Genomic DNA, 6,000 nt, shown 5'->3' with positions numbered 1-6,000 from the left:
AAGAGTCTGTTTCTTGAATTGTCTCTGTATTTTTTTTTCCTTTGCTCATTCATTTTGTTTCTTAAATTCCACACATGAGTGAGATTATATGGTATTTATCTTTTTCTGACTTGCTCACTTAGCATAGTATACTGTAGCTCCATCTACATCACTGCAAATGGCCAGATTTCATTCTTTTTAATGACTGAATAATATTCCTCTCTCTGTGTGTGGGGGGCATCTTTATCCATTCATCATTCAGTGGACACTGGGGCTGTTTCCATTTCTTGGCTATTATAAATAATGCTGCAATATACATAGGGGTGCTCTCAAATTTGTGTTTTTGTTTTCTTTGGGTAAATACCCAGTAGTTCATACCCTGTAGTCCTGATTCATCCAGTTTGGAGTGGGGCCTAGTCATCTTAACATTCATTTTGATAAAGTTGATTAGAGTGCAGGTGTTCCACAGACTGTGCTTTGAGAAATGCACATAGAGAATCCCCAGTGTTGTGCTCTCAGGTAGGAGCCCAGCCTGAGCACAGAAATAGCCTCAAGAGAGGTGACATCTGCAATCTGTGAGTGATGTGAGGTAAACAGGGAGGAAAATGAGCCCACCCCCCACCGCCACCCACCCTGGGGGGTGTACAGTTTAGTTGAGGCCTTGAATGTAATTGTCAGGAGCCTTGTCCCAGCTTCAATGGGCATGATCTCTCTGTGGCACCTAAATATGCAGTGGGGATCTCAGACCCTGGGAGGTTTGGTGAAGGGACTGCTTCACAAACTTCAGCCTTGGGGGGCCCTCCAGGCTTCCATCGGGTCCTGCACTGCAAATAAACCCACTGAGAACCGCACTCTAGCAGCTTCAGCCTAGAGCTGACTTCTCTCTTTGCCTCTTCTCTTTGCTGCTTGCATTGTTTTGGCAGAGTTTATCCTAAAAATAGCCCCACTGAGCCCCGCCTGGGGGCCTACTGCCTTGAGCTTCTGCAGGGTTGTACAGTGTGTTTGTTAGGTTCTTGCACACTCACCATCTCACCGAAGAGACAACATTTCATAGGAGGAGAAGGGAAAACGGGGTTCTGGAGACTAGAGGCAGCAGCGGAGTCCTGGCTCTGCCCCGACCAGCCTCCCTGCCTCTGGATAAGTCACTTAACCCTTTTGGGGCTCAGTTTTACAGACTCGCCCAAGAAACAGGCATCTTCTCAGACCAGGCCCATGGAATCAGCCTGAGGGCAAATCAGATAGAATATGTATCAGCTATTTGCTGAAGGACAGTATGAGAGTTCCTCATTCTGAGCACTGTGGTCCCCTTAGTATCAATGATGAGTTCAGTATCTGTGCACTCCAAGACATTCCTGATACATACCAGGCAGTGTCTGATGCAAAGTTGAACTCATTGTTTCTATTCTTTTTTTATTTTTCAAAACTTTTAAAAAAATTTTTTATTTATTTATGATAGTCACAGAGAGAGAGAGAGAGAGAGAGAGGCAGAGACACAGGCAGAGGGAGAAGCAGGCTCTACTCAGGGAGCCTGATGTGGGACTCGATCCTGGGACTCCAGGATCATGCCCTGGGCCAAAGGCAGTTGCCCAACCACTGAGCCACCCAGGCGTCCCCATTGTTTCTATTCTTGTCTTTAAAAAAAAAAAAATATTCATGAGAGACACACAGAGAGAGGCAGAGACATTGGCAGAAGGAGAAGCAGGTTCCCTGTGGGGAGCCTGATGTGGGACTCGATCCCAGAACCCCGGGATCAGGACCTGAGCCGAAGGCAGATGCTCAACCACTGAGCCACCCAGGTGCCCCTCTCTTCCTGTCTTAATTCAATTCATCTCTATCTCCTGCTAGAATTCCTCAAGGGCAGGGACAGTGCCCACTTTTTTGCACATCTCTTTGCCTCTGGCGTCTAGTCCAGTACCTGGCCCAATAAATATTTGTTGAGTGAGTAAAGGAATAAATGAAAAATGAATTCAAGTCAACAGAGGTTTTGAGGATGCCTGCTATATGCTAGGGCTTTGTAGTCAGGAATTATTTGTATGCAAGAAATATAAATCCAGGGGACGCCTGGGTGGCTCAGAGGTTTAGCGCCTGCTGTCAGCCCAGGGCGTGATCCTGGAGTCCCGGGATCGAGTTCTGCATCTGGCTCCCAGCATGGAGCCTGCTTCTCCCTCTGCCTATGTCTCTGCCTCTCTCTCTGTGTCTCGCAAAAATAAATAAATAAATAAATAAATAAATAAATAAATAAATAAATAAATATCTTAAAAAAAAAAAAAAAAAGAAACCCAGCCAAAGATATAACCAATGTTCTTTAAAAAAAAAAAATTTATTTATTTATATGAAAGAGAGCATGAGCAGGGTGGAGAGGGAAAGGGAGAAGCAGGCTCCCCACTGAGCAGAGGGTCCACCACAGGATCCACAGCAGGACCATGTGAGCTGAAGGCAGATACTCAACCAACAGCCACCTCAGGTACCCTATCACCAAGGTTCTTTTTTTTTAATTTTTAAAGATTTTATTCATTTATTCATGAAAGACACACACAGATAGAGAGAGAGAGAGAGAGAGAGAGAGGCAGAGACACAGGCAGAGGGAGAAGCAGGCCCCATGCAGGGAGCCCAACATGGGACTTGATGCTGGGTCTCCAGGATCACACCCTGGGCTGAAGGCAGCGCTAAACCCCTGAGCCACCTGGGCTGCCCTATAACCAAGGTCCTCATCAAGGAAGTATGGCCAGTTCTTCAAGGACTCGGTGAGTGCTGAAAAATCAGCACACTTGGATCGGCCAGTCCACCTGCCTGGACTCCATCTCTTTCTCTCTCTACTGCCATCCTCTCTCATCTCCTCACTTCCTCTCTGCAGGTAGTTTTATGCTCTTTACTGCATACTGGCTCCTTCTGCTTTGATCATACTTGAGACCAGAACACTCCAGCCTCTCTTATTAGCAAGAGACTCTGAGGGCCAAACCCAAATTTCCAAGAAAGAAATGATGAATGTCTTAGTTAGAGAAGGAGTCCACCTCAGGTCCAATCAGCGATGATATCATGAGGTGATGTCAGACTGAGAGGCCCTCCAGCCTGCCCCCCATTGTGTAGGAGACCCAGGAAGTAGGTGCTGACAGGAAGGGCATGGGCAGGTTTCCCCAGGAAGTGAGAGTGGAGGCTGAGAGGTCATCACGGGTAGAGGCTTGTCTAGAACAGACGCACTATGCTGAGTCCCGGGGTGAGCACCACTCATTTATTCCAGAACTATTCATTCAATGCCTACTTTGTGCCAGGCGCTGTTCCAGATGCTGAGGATACAGCAGAGGCAAGAAAGACAGATAAGAACCATGCCCTCCTGGAAGCCTCATTCCATACTACAAACAATTCTACATTATAGCAAATAAGAACATGAGCAAGATAACTGCAAATAGTGGTAAGTAAAAAAAAAAAAAATAGTGGTAAGTACATGGAGAAATTGGCAATTTGATATAAGGTGATGGGTCGAGAGATGGGAAAGTTATTTTCAAATTGCCATTTAGAGTGTCCTGTTCTGTCAACTGGCTAAAAATACTAAAAATAGTGCTCAGATCTGGTTGTTCTGTTTATAAAGGAGGAAGTGAAATAGAGTTCAGAATGTTCTTTGCAGTTTTCCGTCTGCTTGTCATGTGGGGGGACAAAGCATCTAGCTTAGGCTGGATTAGGGACAGTCAGGCCCTGGAGTCACCATTTCTAACCCTCTTTTGGAATTTATTAATGCAGTCCTGAGTGGCTCAGGACATGCCACATTCCAAGAGCCACTTGCCTCTGCTTGATTTGGGGGCCTGCCTAAAACAGGCTTCAGGGGGGGGACGCCTGGGTGGCTCAGCGGTTGAGCGGCCTTTGGCTCAGGGCATGGTCCCGGGTTCAGGGATTGTGTATTGCATGGGGTTCCCTGCAAGGAGCCTGCTTCTCCCTCTGCCTATATCTCTGTCTCTCTCTCTCTCTCTGTGTATCTCACATGAATAAATAAATAAAATCTTAAAAAAAAAAAAAACAGGCTTCAGGGGAAATAGAGGGGATGTGGCAGGCGAGCAGACTCACCTAATTACCTCAGTGTCAGTCCTCTCAGACTTTCCCCACTAATCTTCTATAGAAAGCCTGCTGCAAAGGGCAGGGCTGTTCTCCAGCCATTTTCAGAAATAGCAACAAGCTAAGTTTTACTGAGTGCTTAGTATATGTTAGGCAGGGTTCTAAAGCTCTACGTGTAGTAACTTAATTCATTTCTGTAATTCTACTACAAGGTAGGTACTACTAGTATCCCCATAATACAGGTGAGGAGGTCAAGGCCAAAAAGTTTATAAAGCTTGCTTGAAGTCATATGATCGAACTAGACTTCAAATCTTGGTGTTTTGGCTTCAAAAAACCATGTTTTTTTTTTTTTTTTTTTTTTTTTTTTTTTTTTATGAATAATGCCCAGTTCTAGCTGATTCAGACTGTCTCTGGCTTCTCTCAAAGTAAGTATTAAATCAACTAAATGACTACATCATGCTTACTATCTTCATTGAATTTTCTACTAAATAAGTGCCATATGCATATCCAATATCTTTCAAAGCTCCTATTCAAATACAGAAACAGAGAGCGAAAAATCTTGAATTTTAGGTCCAACATAGAACGATTCGTGTTTGTGTGAGTTTGGTTTGATTTTTTTTTTTTGGCAACTCTTCCATCAAACCATTATAGTCTGATACCCAGTGAGGGGAGGAAGTATTGTTTGACACTTGTCTTCATTGAAACACAGATTGATTGGTTCCAGAGATTTGCCTTACGAAAGTAGAGACTGGGAAAGTATTAAGATACTAAGACAAAGAGAAGCTCCACAGAAGAGTTTCAGGCATCAGTAAGCAGGTGGGGCAGTAGAGGGGGCAGGGCAGCTTTTAGAAGCTTCTAACTACAATCCTCAGTAAGTGTAGTTCAATGTATCAGTTGAACCCACGTCTGATTTACTAGAAGAAATAGGAGAGCTCATGATTTTCTTTTTCCTATTTCTCAGCTTAAAAAAAAATTAAATTGAGGACCCCTGGGTGGCTCAGCGGTTTAGCGCCTGCCTTCAGCCCAGGGCTTGATCCTGGAGACCCGGGATCGAGTCCCACGTCAGGCTCCTTGCATGGAGCCTGCTTCTCCCTCTGCCTGTGTCTCTGCCTCTCTCTCATGAATAAATAAATACAATCTTTTAAAAAAAATTAAATTGAGATGTAATTCATATACTACAAAATTAACCTTTCAAAGTCTAGTATATTCACTGTTGTACAACCAAAACCATGATCTAATTCTAGAACATCCTCTTCACTTCAAAAGGATGCCCATATCTATTAGCAATCAGTTCCAGTTTCCCTTTTCCTTAATCCCTGGCAACTACTGGTCTACTTTGTTTCTGAATTTACCCATTCTTGACATTTCATATGAATAGAATCAGGCCATATGTGCCTTTGTGTTTGGCTTCTTCCACTAAGCACAGTATATTTAAATTTTATCCATGTTGCAGCATGTTTCTGTATGGGCTTCATTCCTTTTTATAGATTAATAAAATTCTGTTGTATAGATAGACCCTGTTTTATGTATCCATCCATCATTTGATGGGCATTTGGGTGTCTTTCATTGCTTGACTATCAGGACAAATACTGCTATCAACACGTATGTACTAGTTTTATGTGGATTTTTAATTATTTTTGTTATTATTTTAATTTAATTATTTTTAATTCTCTCAAGTACACACCTAGAGTGGAATTACGAGGTCATATGGTAACTCCATGTTTAATATCTCGAGGAGCTGCCAAACTCTTTCCCAAAGTGGTGCATCATTTATGTATACAGTAGAGTGTGAGAGTTCTGGTTTACCCACAACCTCACCAATGCTTGCTGTCATCCTTCTTTCTGGTTATAGGCTGGAGATTCTTATAGATATTTGGTTTGCAAATGGTTCTATTAGGTGGCTTTGGTTTTATTGGCTGAAGGAAAGTGAGGATTTATTTATGTATTTGTATGTGGAGAGGCAGGGAGAAAGGAGAG

The 6,000-nt window shown here is 43.4% G+C and overlaps 1 protein-coding gene across 15 annotated transcripts in view; it reads left to right on the top strand.

Annotated features, from left to right (window-relative positions):
• The first annotated feature begins 3,149 nt into the window (after positions 1 to 3,149).
• SLC25A26 (solute carrier family 25 member 26) overlaps positions 3,150 to 6,000 on the top strand; it is a 193,777-nt gene continuing 190,926 nt past the window's right edge. For 2 of the 15 annotated variants that reach the window (XM_049097909.1, XM_035703499.2), the window contains exon 1: positions 3,163 to 3,388. The gene's annotated coding sequence lies outside the window, so the exon portion shown is untranslated. Of the gene's footprint in view, positions 3,389 to 6,000 lie in introns of all 15 variants that reach the window. The other 13 variants (XM_025456503.3, XM_049097920.1, XM_035703501.2 and 10 more) reach the window with 12 other exon arrangements.

The sequence above is a fragment of the Canis lupus genome, chromosome 20 (genome assembly GCF_003254725.2).
Source record: "Canis lupus dingo isolate Sandy chromosome 20, ASM325472v2, whole genome shotgun sequence".
Classification (NCBI taxonomy): domain Eukaryota; kingdom Metazoa; phylum Chordata; class Mammalia; order Carnivora; family Canidae; genus Canis; species Canis lupus.
The sequence above is the reverse complement of the archived record's forward strand: the minus strand, read 5'-3'. Positions and strand labels throughout refer to the sequence as shown.